The sequence below is a fragment of the Hyla sarda genome, chromosome 4 (assembly GCF_029499605.1).
Source record: "Hyla sarda isolate aHylSar1 chromosome 4, aHylSar1.hap1, whole genome shotgun sequence".
In the NCBI taxonomy this organism is placed as follows: Eukaryota; Metazoa; Chordata; class Amphibia; order Anura; family Hylidae; genus Hyla; species Hyla sarda.
This window is the reverse complement of record NC_079192.1, coordinates 40,622,764-40,637,468: the sequence shown is the minus strand read 5'-3', so window position 1 is coordinate 40,637,468 and position 14,705 is coordinate 40,622,764. Positions and strand designations below refer to the sequence as shown.

Below are 14,705 nucleotides of genomic sequence, written 5' to 3'. Positions count from 1 at the left end.
GCATATGGAGATGTTGTCGGACCAATTTCCTACAGAACGGTCTAAGGTGGCGTTCGTAGTGAGCCTTCTTTCTGGAAAGGCCTTGTCTTGGGCCACACCGCTCTGGGACCGCAATGATCCTGCCACAGCCACAGTCCAGTCCTTCTTCGCTGAAGTCCGTAGTGTCTTCGAGGAACCAGTCCGAGCTTCTTCTGCCGAGACTGCCCTGCTGAACCTGGTCCAGGGCAATTCTTCAGTAGGCGAGTACGCCATCCGATTTCGTACTCTCGCTTCCGAATTATCTTGGAATAACGAGGCTCTCTGCGCGACCTTTAAAAAAGGCCTATCCAGTAACATCAAGGATGTGCTGGCCGCACGAGAGATTCCTGCCAACCTGCAAGAACTTATCCATTTGGCCACCCGCATTGACATGCGTTTTTCTGAGAGACACCAGGAGCTCCGCCAGGAAAAAGACCTAGATCTCTGGGCACCTCTCCCACAGTATCCTTTGCAATCTATGCCTGTGCCTCCCGCCGAGGAGGCTATGCAAGTGGATCGGTCTCGCCTGACCCAGGAAGAGAGGACTCGCCATAGGGAAGAAAATCTTTGTCTGTACTGCGCCAGTACCGAACATTTCTTGGTGGATTGCCCTATTTTTCCTCCACGTCTGGGAAACGCACGCACGCACCCAGCTCACGTGGGTGTGGCGTCTCTTGGTACGAAGTCTGCTTCTCCACGTCTCACGGTGCCCATACGGATTTCTCCTTCTGCCAACTCCTCCCTCTCAGCCGTGGCCTGCTTGGACTCTGGTGCCTCTGGAAATTTTATTCTGGACTCTTTGGTGAATAAGTTCTGCATCCCGGTGACCCGTCTCGTCAAGCCGCTCTACATTTCCTCGGTCAACAGAGTTAAATTGGATTGCACCGTGCGTTACCGCACAAAACCCCTCTTAATGTGCATTGGACCCCATCACGAAAAGATTGGATTGTTCGTCCTTCCCAATTGCACCTCTGAAGTCCTCCTCGGTCTTCCATGGCTCCAGCATCATTCTCCCACCCTTGACTGGACCACCGGGGAGATCAAGAATTGGGGTTCTGCTTGCCGCAAGAGATGCCTCACGTCTCCTCCCAGTTCCGTCAGGCAAGCCTCAGTGCCTCCTCCTACACCTGGTCTCCCCAAGGCCTATCAGGACTGTGCCGTGCCTCCTCATGGCCCCCGTCCTGGTGACACCCTGCCCCATGCCAAGCTTCACCCTCTGCCCTCCCTCCCCATGCCCACTCCTGCTGTACTGCCTGCCTTTGAGGAAACCCTACAATCACTCCCAGTGTCCTCGTCCCATGTGAAGCAGTTGCCGGACAAAAAAAGGGGGAGACCTAAGGGGGGGGGGGTACTGTTACGCCGAGCGCTCCAGGTACCTGCTCCTCCCCGGAGCGCTCGTGGCGTTCCTCTCTCTGCAGCGCCCCGGTCAGACCCGCTGACCGGGAGCGCTGCACTGACATTGCCGGCGGGGATGCGATTCGCATAGCGGGACGCGCCCGCTCGCGAATCGCATCCCAAGTCACTTACCTGTCCCGGCCCCCGGCCGTCATGTCCTGCCAGCTCTCTAAGATTTAAAAGGCCAGTGCACCAATGATTGGTGCCTGGCCCAATTTGCCTAATTAGCTTCCACCTGCTCCCTGGCTATATTACCTCACTTCCCCTGCACTCCCTTGCCGGATCTTGTTGCCTTGTGCCAGTGAAAGCGTTTAGTGTTGTCCAAAGCCTGTGTTTCCAGATCTTCTGCTATCCATATTGACTACGAACCTTGCCGCCTGCCCCGACCTTCTGCTACGTCTGACCTTGCCTCTGCCTAGTCCTTTTGTCCCACGCCTTCTCAGCAATCAGCGAGGTTGAGCCGTTGCCAGTGGATACGACCTGGTTGCTACCGCCGCAGCAAGACCATCCCGCTTTGCGGCGGGTTCTGGTGAATACCAGTAGCATCTTAGAACCGGTCCACCGGCACGGTCCACGCCAATCCCTCGCTGACACAGAGGATCCACAACCAGCTAGCCGAATCGTGACATTAACCCTTCCGATGCGGCGCTCAAAGCTGAGAGCCACATCGAAAGTGAAAGTAAATGCTTCCCGGCTGCTCATTTGGGCTGATCGGGGTCATCGTGATAAAATCGCGATGCCCCGATCAGCTCCCGGAGAGAAGAAGGTGCCTACCTTCTTCCGTCGGCGTCCCGGCTCTGATTGATTGCTCCATGCCTGAGTTCAGCCATTGCAAGCTCATAGGTCCCTATAGGAGCTATGAGCTCGCAAAAAAAAAGTGTAAAAAAAAGTTAACCCTTTCAGGTATTCCCTTCTGAATTAAAAGTTTAAATCACCCGGCATTTCCTAGTAACAAAATAAAACAGTGTAAATAAAAATAAACATATGTGGTATCGCCGCGTGCAGAAATGTCCGAATTATAAAAGTATGTCGTTAATTAAACGGTCAGTGGCGTGCGCGCAAAAAAATTCCAAAGTCCAAAATAGTGTATGATTGGTCACTTTTTATATTATGAAAAAATGAATAAAAAGTGATCAATAAGTCCGATCCATACAAACAGGGTACCGCTAAAAACTTCAGATCACGGCGCAGAAAATTCGCCCTCATATTGACCCATACGCGATAAAATAAAAAAGTTATAGGGGTCAGAAGATGACAATTTTAAACGTATACTGTTACGCCGAGCGCTCCGGGTCCCCGCTCCTCCCCGGAGCGCTCGCTTCACTCCCTCCGCTGCAGCGCTCCGGTCACGTCCTCTGACCCGGGGCGCTGCGATCCTGCTGCCAGCCGGGATGCGATTCGCGATGCGGGTAGCGCCCGCTCGCGATGCGCACCCCGGCTCCCCTACCTGACTCGCTCCCCGTCTGTTCTGTCCCGGCGCGCGCGGCCCCGCTCCCTAGGGCGCGCGCGCGCCGGGTCTCTGCGATTTAAAGGGCCACTGCGCCGCTGATTGGCGCAGTGGTTCCAATTAGGGTTTTCACCTGTGCACTTCCCTATATTACCTCACTTCCCTTGCACTCCCTTGCCGGATCTTGTTGCCTTAGTGCCAGTGAAAGCGTTCCTTGTGTATTCCTTGCCAGTGTTTCCAGACCTTCTGCCGTTGCCCCTGACTACGATCCTTGCTGCCTGCCCCGACCTTCTGCTACGTCCGACCTTGCTTCTGCCTACTCCCTTGTACCGCGCCTATCTTCAGCAGCCAGAGAGGTGAGCCGTTGCTAGTGGATACGACCTGGTCACTACCGCCGCAGCAAGACCATCCCGCTTTGCGGCGGGCTCTGGTGAAAACCAGTAGTGGCTTAGAACCGGTCCACTAGCACGGTCCACGCCAATCCCTCTCTGGCACAGAGGGTCCACTACCTGCCAGCCGGCATCGTGACAGTAGATCCGGCCATGGATCCCGCTGAAGTTCCTCTGCCAGTTGTCGCTGACCTCACCACGGTGGTCGCCCAGCAGTCACAACAGATAGCGCAACAAGGCCAACAGCTGTCTCAACTGACCGTTATGCTACAACAGTTGCTACCACAGCTTCAGCAGTCATCTCCTCCGCCAGCTCCTGCACCTCCTCCGCAGCGAGTGGCCGCTCCTGGGATACGCTTATCCTTGCCGGATAAATTTGATGGGGACTCTAAGTTTTGCCGTGGCTTTCTTTCCCAATGTTCCCTGCATCTGGAGATGATGTCGGACCTGTTTCCCACTGAAAGGTCTAAGGTGGCTTTCGTAGTCAGTCTTCTGTCCGGAAAAGCCCTGTCATGGGCCACACCGCTCTGGGACCGCAATGACCCCGTCACTGCCTCTGTACACTCCTTCTTCTCGGAAATCCGAAGTGTCTTTGAGGAACCTGCCCGAGCCTCTTCTGCTGAGACTGCCCTGTTGAACCTGGTCCAGGGTAATTCTTCCGTTGGCGAGTATGCCGTACAATTCCGTACACTTGCTTCAGAATTGTCCTGGAATAATGAGGCCCTCTGCGCGACCTTCAAAAAAGGCCTATCCAGCAACATTAAAGATGTTCTGGCCGCACGAGAAATTCCTGCTAATCTACATGAACTTATTCACCTAGCCACTCGCATTGACATGCGTTTTTCTGAAAGGCGTCAGGAACTCCGCCAAGATATGGACTCTGTTCGCACGAGGCGTTTCGTCTCCTCGGCTCCTCTCTCCTCTGGTCCCCTGCAATCTGTTCCTGTGCCTCCCGCCGTGGAGGCTATGCAGGTCGACCGGTCTCGCCTGACACCTCAAGAGAGGACACGACGCCGTATGGAGAACCTCTGCCTGTACTGTGCTAGTACCGAACACTTCCTGAGGGATTGTCCTATCCGTCCTCCCCGCCTGGAAAGACGTACGCTGACTCCGCACAAAGGTGAGACAGTCCTTGATGTCTACTCTGCTTCTCCACGTCTTACTGTGCCTGTGCGGATGTCTGCCTCTGCCTTCTCCTTCTCTACAGTGGCCTTCTTGGACTCTGGATCTGCAGGAAATTTTATTTTGGCCTCTCTCGTCAACAGGTTCAACATCCCAGTGACCAGTCTCGCCAGACCCCTCTACATCAATTGTGTAAATAATGAAAGATTGGACTGTACCATACGTTTCCGCACGGAGCCCCTTCTTATGAGCATCGGATCTCATCATGAGAGGATTGAACTTTTGGTCCTTCCCAATTGCACCTCGGAGATTCTCCTTGGACTTCCCTGGCTTCAACTTCATTCCCCAACCCTGGATTGGTCCACTGGGGAGATCAAGAGTTGGGGGTCCTCTTGTTCCAAGAACTGTCTAAAACCGGTTCCCAGTAACCCTTGCCGTAACTCTGTGGTTCCTCCAGTAACCGGTCTCCCTAAGGCCTATATGGACTTCGCGGATGTTTTCTGCAAAAAACAAGCTGAGACTCTACCTCCTCACAGGCCTTATGATTGCCCTATCGACCTCCTCCCGGGTACTACTCCACCCCGGGGCAGAATTTATCCTCTCTCTGCCCCAGAGACTCTTGCCATGTCCGAATACGTCCAGGAGAATCTAAAAAAGGGCTTTATCCGTAAATCCTCCTCTCCTGCCGGAGCCGGATTTTTCTTTGTGTCCAAAAAAGATGGCTCCCTACGTCCTTGCATTGACTACCGCGGTCTTAATAAAATCACGGTTAAGAACCGCTACCCCTTACCCCTCATCTCTGAACTCTTTGATCGCCTCCAAGGTGCCCACATCTTCACTAAATTGGACTTAAGAGGCGCCTATAACCTCATCCGCATCAGAGAGGGGGACGAGTGGAAAACGGCATTTAACACCAGAGATGGACACTTTGAGTATCTGGTCATGCCCTTTGGACTGTGCAATGCCCCTGCCGTCTTCCAAGACTTTGTCAATGAAATTTTTCGTGATCTGTTATACTCCTGTGTTGTGGTATATCTGGACGATATCCTAATTTTTTCTGCCAATCTAGAAGAACACCGCCAGCATGTCCGTATGGTTCTTCAGAGACTTCGTGACAACCAACTCTATGCCAAAATTGAGAAATGTCTGTTTGAATGCCAATCTCTTCCTTTTCTAGGATATTTGGTCTCTGGCCAGGGACTACAGATGGATCCAGACAAACTCTCTGCCGTCTTAAATTGGCCACGCCCCTCCGGACTCCGTGCTATCCAACGCTTTTTGGGGTTCGCCAATTATTACAGGCAATTTATTCCACATTTTTCTACCATTGTGGCTCCTATCGTGGCTTTAACCAAAAAAAATGCTGATCCCAAGTCCTGGCCTCCTCAAGCAGAAGACTCCTTTAAACGACTCAAGTCTGCCTTTTCTTCGGCTCCCGTGCTCTCCAGACCTGACCCTTCCAAACCCTTCCTATTGGAGGTTGATGCCTCCTCAGTAGGAGCTGGAGCTGTTCTTCTACAAAAAAATTCTTCCGGGCATGCTGTCACTTGTGGTTTTTTCTCTAGGACCTTCTCTCCAGCGGAGAGGAACTACTCCATCGGGGATCGAGAGCTTCTAGCCATTAAATTAGCACTTGAGGAATGGAGGCATCTGCTGGAGGGATCAAGATTTCCTGTTATTATCTACACCGACCACAAGAACCTCTCCTACCTCCAGTCGGCCCAACGGCTGAATCCTCGCCAGGCCCGGTGGTCTCTGTTCTTTGCCCGATTTAATTTTGAGATTCACTTTCGTCCTGCCGATAAGAACATTAGGGCCGATGCTCTCTCTCGTTCCTCGGATGCCTCAGAAGTTGATCTCCCTCCGCAACACATCATTCCACCTGACTGCCTGATCTCCACTTCTCCTGCCTCCATCAGGCAGACTCCTCCAGGAAAGACCTTTGTTTCTCCACGCCAACGCCTCGGAATCCTCAAATGGGGTCACTCCTCCCATCTCGCAGGTCATGCGGGCATCAAGAAATCTGTGCAACTCATCTCCCGCTTCTATTGGTGGCCGACTCTGGAGACGGATGTTGGGGACTTTGTGCGAGCCTGCACTATCTGTGCCCGGGATAAGACTCCTCGCCAGAAGCCCGCTGGTTTTCTTCATCCTCTGCCTGTCCCCGAACAGCCTTGGTCTCTGATTGGTATGGATTTTATTACTGATTTACCCCCTTCCCGTGGCAACACCGTTATTTGGGTGGTCGTTGATCGATTCTCCAAAATGGCACATTTCATCCCTCTTCCTGGTCTTCCTTCTGCGCCTCAGTTGGCTAAACAATTTTTTGTACACATTTTTCGTCTTCACGGGTTGCCTACGCAGATTGTCTCGGATAGAGGGGTCCAATTCGTGTCTAAATTCTGGAGAGCTCTCTGTAAACAACTCAAGATTAAATTAAATTTTTCCTCTGCATATCATCCCCAGTCCAATGGACAAGTAGAAAGAATTAACCAGATCCTGGGTGATTATTTGCGACATTTTGTTTCCTCCCGCCAGGATGACTGGGCAGATCTCCTTCCATGGGCCGAATTCTCGTATAACTTCAGGGTCTCTGAATCTTCCTCCAAATCCCCATTTTTCGTGGTGTACGGCCGTCACCCTCTTCCCCCCCTCCCTACCCCCTTGCCCTCTGGTCTGCCCGCTGTGGATGAAATTTCTCGTGACCTTTCCATTATATGGAGAGAGACCCAAAATTCTCTCTTACAGGCTTCTTCACGCATGAAGAGGTTCGCGGATAAGAAAAGAAGAGCTCCCCCCGTTTTTTCCCCTGGAGACAAGGTATGGCTCTCCGCTAAATATGTCCGCTTCCGTGTCCCTAGCTACAAGTTGGGACCACGCTATCTTGGTCCTTTCAAAATTTTGTGTCAAATTAATCCTGTCTCTTATAAACTTCTTCTTCCTCCTTCTCTTCGTATCCCTAATGCCTTTCACGTCTCTCTTCTCAAACCACTCATCCTCAACCGTTTTTCTCCCAAATCTGTTCCTCCCACTCCTGTTTCCGGCTCCTCGGACGTCTTCTCGGTCAAGGAAATTTTGGCTGCCAAAAAGGTCAGAGGGAAAAATTTTTTTTTAGTAGACTGGGAGGGTTGTGGTCCTGAAGAGAGATCCTGGGAACCTGAGGACAACATCCTTGACAAAAGTCTGCTCCTCAGGTTCTCAGGCTCCAAGAAGAGGGGGAGACCCAAGGGGGGGGGTACTGTTACGCCGAGCGCTCCGGGTCCCCGCTCCTCCCCGGAGCGCTCGCTTCACTCCCTCCGCTGCAGCGCTCCGGTCACGTCCTCTGACCCGGGGCGCTGCGATCCTGCTGCCAGCCGGGATGCGATTCGCGATGCGGGTAGCGCCCGCTCGCGATGCGCACCCCGGCTCCCCTACCTGACTCGCTCCCCGTCTGTTCTGTCCCGGCGCGCGCGGCCCCGCTCCCTAGGGCGCGCGCGCGCCGGGTCTCTGCGATTTAAAGGGCCACTGCGCCGCTGATTGGCGCAGTGGTTCCAATTAGGGTTTTCACCTGTGCACTTCCCTATATTACCTCACTTCCCTTGCACTCCCTTGCCGGATCTTGTTGCCTTAGTGCCAGTGAAAGCGTTCCTTGTGTATTCCTTGCCAGTGTTTCCAGACCTTCTGCCGTTGCCCCTGACTACGATCCTTGCTGCCTGCCCCGACCTTCTGCTACGTCCGACCTTGCTTCTGCCTACTCCCTTGTACCGCGCCTATCTTCAGCAGCCAGAGAGGTGAGCCGTTGCTAGTGGATACGACCTGGTCACTACCGCCGCAGCAAGACCATCCCGCTTTGCGGCGGGCTCTGGTGAAAACCAGTAGTGGCTTAGAACCGGTCCACTAGCACGGTCCACGCCAATCCCTCTCTGGCACAGAGGGTCCACTACCTGCCAGCCGGCATCGTGACATATACATTTTCCTGCATGTAGTTATGATTTTTTTCAGAAGTACGACAAAATCAAACCGATATAAGTAGGGTATCATTTTAACCATATGGACCTACAGAATAAAGAGAAGGTGTAATTTTTAGGTAAAATGACTGATGTCATTACAAAGTAGAATTGGTGGCGCAAAAAATAAGCTATCATATGGATTTTTAGGTGAAAAATTTAAAGGATTATGATTTTTTAAAGGTAAGGAGGAAGAAACTAAAGTGCAAAAACGGAAAACCCCCTGGTCCTTAAGGGGTTAAAGAGATACATGTCAAATTTTAAAAAAGAGCCTGGTCATAGAGGTAAAAAATTGGTTGGTCCTTAAGGGGTTAATGGTACCATGTTTGTGTATGCCTGGCTTTTTGATCACTTTTTATTCCCTTTTTTTTCTGGGATGTGATGTGACCAAAAATTTTTAATTTTGGCATTTTGAATTTTTTTGCTTTTACCTTGTTGTCCGTGCAGGATCAGGAATGTAATAATAATAATAATAAACAAATTAATTAATATACCCAATATGTATATTGATTTTTTTTTTACAGTGTTTTATTTGAACATTGGGAGAAGGGGCTTATTTACATTTTTATGGTGGAACTTTTATTTTATTTTATTTTTAACATAATTTTTTTTTTTATTATGCCCATCTAGTCTTCCTAATACTATCTGAATACTATTAACAGTCCCTGTCCCTATCTAATATGAAGGATAGCCTTATACCTATCCCTATCTTATATGAAGGAAAGCCTTATGCATATCCCTATCTTATATGAAGAATAGCCTTATGCCTAACCCCATCTTATATGAAGCATAGCCTTATGCCTATCCCTATCTTATATGAAGGATAGCCTTATGCCTAACCCTATCTTATATGAAGGATATCCTTATACCTATCCCTATCTTATATGAAGGAAGCCTTATGCATATCCCTATCTTATATGAAGGATAGCCTTATGCCTAACCCTATCTTATATGAAGGATAGCCTTATGCTTATCCCATGCATGTTTAAACGCCTTCACTGTATTTGCAGTGACCACTTCTGCAGGAAGGCTATTCCCTGCATCCACTACTCTCTCAGTAAAGTAATACTTTCTAGATGAATAGATAGATAGGTAAAGGAATATCAATAATATATGATAATAAAAAAAAAACTTCAGGCTTACTTTTTAACTGCTGCTGATCCTGTCCCTGATAAAATCCTGGGTTTCATCCTTTTTTGGCTCCTATTTCCTTTGTTAATGTTGCTCACACTACATGAAATTCCCTGAGGAGGAGGGGGTGTTCCCTTGCTTGCCCTCACATCCTCTGTGAGAACATCTTCTCACTCCTAAAGCTCTGTGACACATCCCCGATTCACACAGCAGGCTGATTGACAAGCCTTATGGATGCTCAGAGCCTTGCTTGTCCTGCCCACGCTTCCTGTATAGACAGTGTTCTGGACAGTGGAGGGACCCTAGTGGTAAACAATATGGACCATTTTTTAACAATTTTTTTTTAACAATGTATATACCAAATAAACTGTACATATACTATTAATATCTACATTTAATAAAAAGCTGTTGCAAAGGACAGTGCCCATAAAATTTTTTTTAAAAAATCTAATAAATACTGTCATTCCTTTAAAGGGGTATTCAGGGCAAAAACATCTTATCCCCTATCGAAAAGGATAGGGAATAAGATGTCAGCCCAGCGGCTGGCCCTCCGCGATCTCCCTGCAGTAGCCCGTGTTCTATGCGTAGCTGCGTCTGAAGTTTCGGAAACCTCCGGCCTTCCGAGACAGGGACGTGACGTAACTCCACGCCCCCTCCATTCATGTCTATGGGATTGGGCGTTGCGGCCGTTACACCCCCTCCCATAGAAATGAATGGAGGGGGCGTGGCGTCTCGGAAGCCCGGCGGTTTCCGAAACTTCAGACGCAGCTACGCATAGAATGCAGGCTGCTGCAGGGAGATCGTGGGGGATCCCAGCGGCAGCCCCCCCCCCCCCGCGCGATCAGACATCTTATCCCCTATCCTTTCGATAGGGGAATAAGATGTTTTTGCCTGGAATACCCCTTTAAGATTAATCTTCTATTACCTATATGGCAAATAATAAGGGGACTTCACATTTAACATGCCCTTCTTTGTTCCTCACTCCTCCCCTCTGTATATAAATATACAGACAGATAGATATGAGATAGATAGATCCATACAGGTCCATACAATAGTTTGGAATCAATAGTGCTTGCTGACTTATCCTTTTGTCTGTATTGTACATACGGGGGAGTGGCTACCTCCATGTTGGCTCTTGCACCCCACCCACCTCTATCAGGTGTATATAAGGTGTCTGGGATGTTTCAGATCCTGCAATGCCTGCTGAACTGATCACACAAAGGCATATTCATAGTGTAGGGTCACCTTACCGCGGTGGGACGGTCCAAGCTATTTGGCCGCCAAATTGCAAGCTAAGTACCTCACTATTTCATAACTTCATAATTTTATATTTCCATTTATAACACCACAGCTGTATAGCTTTTCATGTTGTATCTATATACTCATGTTTTAGCTATATCTTTGTGCTAGCAGTGTGCTGCTGTATTCTTCTGTTGCTGTATATTTAGCTCAGCAGCTTGCACCTGTAAGCCAGGTCCATACAATAGTTTGAAATCAATAGTGCTGGCTGACTTATCCTTTTGTCTAGATAGATAGATATGAGATAGATAGATATGAGATATAAATAGATAGATATGAGATAGATAGAAATTAAATAGATAGATAGATATGAGATAGATAGATATATCTATCTATTTAATTTCTATCTATCTATCTCATATCTATCTATTTAATTTCTATCTATCTATCTATCTATCTATCTCATGTCTAACGAAGAAAGCAGCAGCACTCAATTCCGTGAAAAAATGTGTGGCTTTATTCAACCAAACATACAGGAGGCGACGTTTCAGCTGTCTCACACAGCCTTTGTCAAGCAGTGACTATCTCATATCTATCTATCTATCTCTCTCATATCTATCTATCGCATATCTATCTCATATCAATCTATCTATTTAATTTCTGAGATAGATTTCTGAGATAGATATGCGATAGATAGATATGAGATAGATAGATATGAGATAGACAGATATGAGATAGATAGATAGATATGAGATAGATAGATAGATATGAAGTAGATAGATACAGCAGCAGAATATAGTCACAGCACATCAAAAATAGTGAAAAAATAAGGTAATTTATTCCATATCAGAAATACAAGAGCAACGTTTCAGCTGCCTGTGCAGCCTTTTTCAAGCATGCTTGAAAAAGGCTGCACAGGCAGCCGAAACGTTGCTCTTGTATTTCTGATATGGAATAAAGCTACCTTATTTTTTCACTATTTTTGGTGTGCTGCGACTATATTCTGCTGCTGTATCTGGATTTGGGCCTTTGACCGGGCCAACTAGTTGCTTGCACCAACTTATTTTTTTGATTTTTGCTTCTTTTGTGCTGCTCCTCCATTATTTTTTTCTAGATAGATAGATGGATAGATTGATATGACATAGATGGGTAGATAGATATGAGATAGTTAGATATGACCCAGATAGATATGAGATAGATAGTGTCACAGTGAGCGCTCCGGTCTCCACCTCCGGACCGGAGCGCCCGCTTGGTGCGCTGGTCCCTCACCTCCCACTGTGTTCTCCCAATAAAAGGCACCTGCCCCTTCCTGCCCTTGCCAGATCTTTGTGCCTTGTGCCTCTGAGAAAGCGTTCCCTACTGTGTTTATTGCCTTGCCAGTTGCCGAACCCATTGCTACCGTATACTCGCCTGTGAACCCTGGCTGCCTGCCCTGACCTCTGCTACGTCCGACTACGCTCTTGCCTGCTCCCTGTGTACCACGCCATATCAGCTGCCAGAGAGGTCGAGTTGCTACTGGAGTATACCACCTGGTGGTTACCGCCGCAGCAAGTCCATCCCGCCTTGCGGCGGGCTCTGGTGAAAACCAGTAACCACTTAGAACCGGTCCTCTGGTACAACCTGCGTCATCGCCTCTCTGGTCCAGAGGATCCACTACCAGTCCTGCCGGTACGTGACAGATAGGAGATAGATAGATAGATAGATAGATATGAGATAGATAGATAGATACTGTATGAGATAGATAGATAGATATGAGATAGATAGAAAGATATGAGCTAGATATGAGATAGATAGATAGATATGAGATAGATATGAGATAGATAGATAGAAAGATCGATAGATGATAGATAGGTAGATAGATACGAGATAGATAGATAGAAAGATATGAGATAGATAGATAGATATGAGATAGATAGATATGAGATAGTTAGATAGATAGAAAGATAGATAGATCGATAGATGATAGATAGGTAGATAGATATGAGATAGATGGATAGATTGATGATAGATATATAATTGATAGACAGATATTAGATGATAGATATGAGATAGATATGAGATCGATAGATAGATAGATAGATATGAGATAGATAGATAGATAGAAGACTGGTGGATAAATACAAGAATCATATATAGATAGATATAAGAGGGATAAATAGATAAAGGATTAGCAAAATGATATGATTAAGAAATTCCATTAAATGACGATTGATCTTTAGGATTAACCTTATGTTGCCTAGATATGAGATAGATATTGATAAATGAAAAATGTTTAGACAATAGATAGATAAATATGAGCGATAGATAGGAGATATACACTAGATAGATATTAGATAGATAGAAAACTGATGGATACATACAAAATCGATATATAGGGGGATATTAGATAGATGGGTTGATAATATATTAGCAATAAAATATGATTATTAGATTCCAATAAGTGTCCATTGATTAACCTTCTATTGTCTATATAGCAAAGAATAAGTAGACTTCACTTTTAACCAGCCCTCCTTTCTCCCTCACACCTCCCTTCTGTTCTTCTCTCTCTTTTTCAGAAGGTGCAGTCAGATGATGGATGAGCAAGTTCTTATAATGAACTGATGAAGATTTTTGCTTCTGGTAAAGAATAATTCACATCTCAGAAGGAGGAAAACAAAGATCTTAAGCAGAAAAATACAAAAACAACACCGCAAAGTATAACCCAGTGCAAGGTAAGAGAAGATTTGTCATCGATCATCCAATACTTCCTATTTTATAAAAAGGGAGATCATTCCTTGGTGGATTGTACTTTATAGGCTCTATCGAAGACACCATCTTTTCATCTTTTAACTATTGCTGGAATATTTTTGTAATTTTTTATTTTTTACATTTTTTTTATAATTGAATAAAACTCCTCTATTGGCAAAGCAGATAAAGTAAATCCATGCTAATATTATTGTTATTTTAATGCTACAGGTATCAGGGGAGTACAGCGCCATTCAAGCAGGGGCTATAGTGGTTAATAGGATCTTAATATACCCTAGAGCCATTGCGGTTTAATAAGTGAAGACACAATACCGTCAAGTTATATTGGAGCAGCTGATACATATAAAATTCTGAGGAGGCATTTCATTTAGGAAACAGAGTAAGGGTGATTACTGCAATTGTTTAATGTTCGGTGGAAGGAGATTAGATGAGAGTCAACCGAAAGATAAGGATCAAGCCAGATTTCTTTTTATTTTATATTAAAAAAATAATAATTACTCAAAATAGAAGACTCTATAATATGTAGAAAATATAATTGAGGAGTTTAGATTCATTTTGTGTTATTCTTCTATTACTGATACTAGCAATACTAGCAATGTTGTCTATTTATTAATGTTTACATGCACAATGTGTTCACTTTCCTGGGTCCCTTAAAATAATAATATTATTAACTATGCTTATATTCCTCTATTTAGGAGGTATCATAGATAAATAAATTAATTAATATACAGTTAACTGTAACATCATATTATTCTTGTTAGGATGCTAAAACTGGGCCAAAAATAAAATGTAAAGTCATGATAATAATAATAATAGTTATAATAATAAAATGAAATTTTTAGTTTATTTAAAAATAATTTTAATAATCCTTTTTTTTATAGGGACATGATATTCCGCAGTATTTTACAGCTCAGTTACATATATCTACATGTTAATCATTTCAGGCACACTATCAACTAATTCATTAAGATATGCATGTGTGTATATGTGTTGCTGTTATTATAAATACTTATTTATATGTCATTTAAAAATTGTTTAAAAATTCTGAAAAGTATTTAAATAATATATAGTACAAAAAATATTTTTAACGGCTAATAAAATTCATATAAAGAAGTTTATAAAAATATATTATTTGATATAATTAGTACTACCATTCAATTTTACTTTATCAGTCAAATACTGTAATTTTTTATTTTTTTATTTCAGTGAAACATGTGGAGTCTTTTTATTGTG

At 45.7% G+C, this 14,705-nt stretch overlaps 1 protein-coding gene across 2 annotated transcripts in view; it reads left to right on the top strand.

The window, feature by feature from the left end:
* The window catches only part of LOC130367815 (LIM homeobox transcription factor 1-alpha-like), a 184,612-nt gene that overhangs the window by 62,715 nt on the left and 107,192 nt on the right, over positions 1 to 14,705 (top strand). For both annotated transcript variants that reach the window (XM_056570638.1, XM_056570639.1), the window contains exons 3-4: positions 12,108 to 12,395; positions 13,283 to 13,438. The gene's annotated coding sequence lies outside the window, so the exon portion shown is untranslated. The remainder of the gene's footprint in view (positions 1 to 12,107; positions 12,396 to 13,282; positions 13,439 to 14,705) is intronic.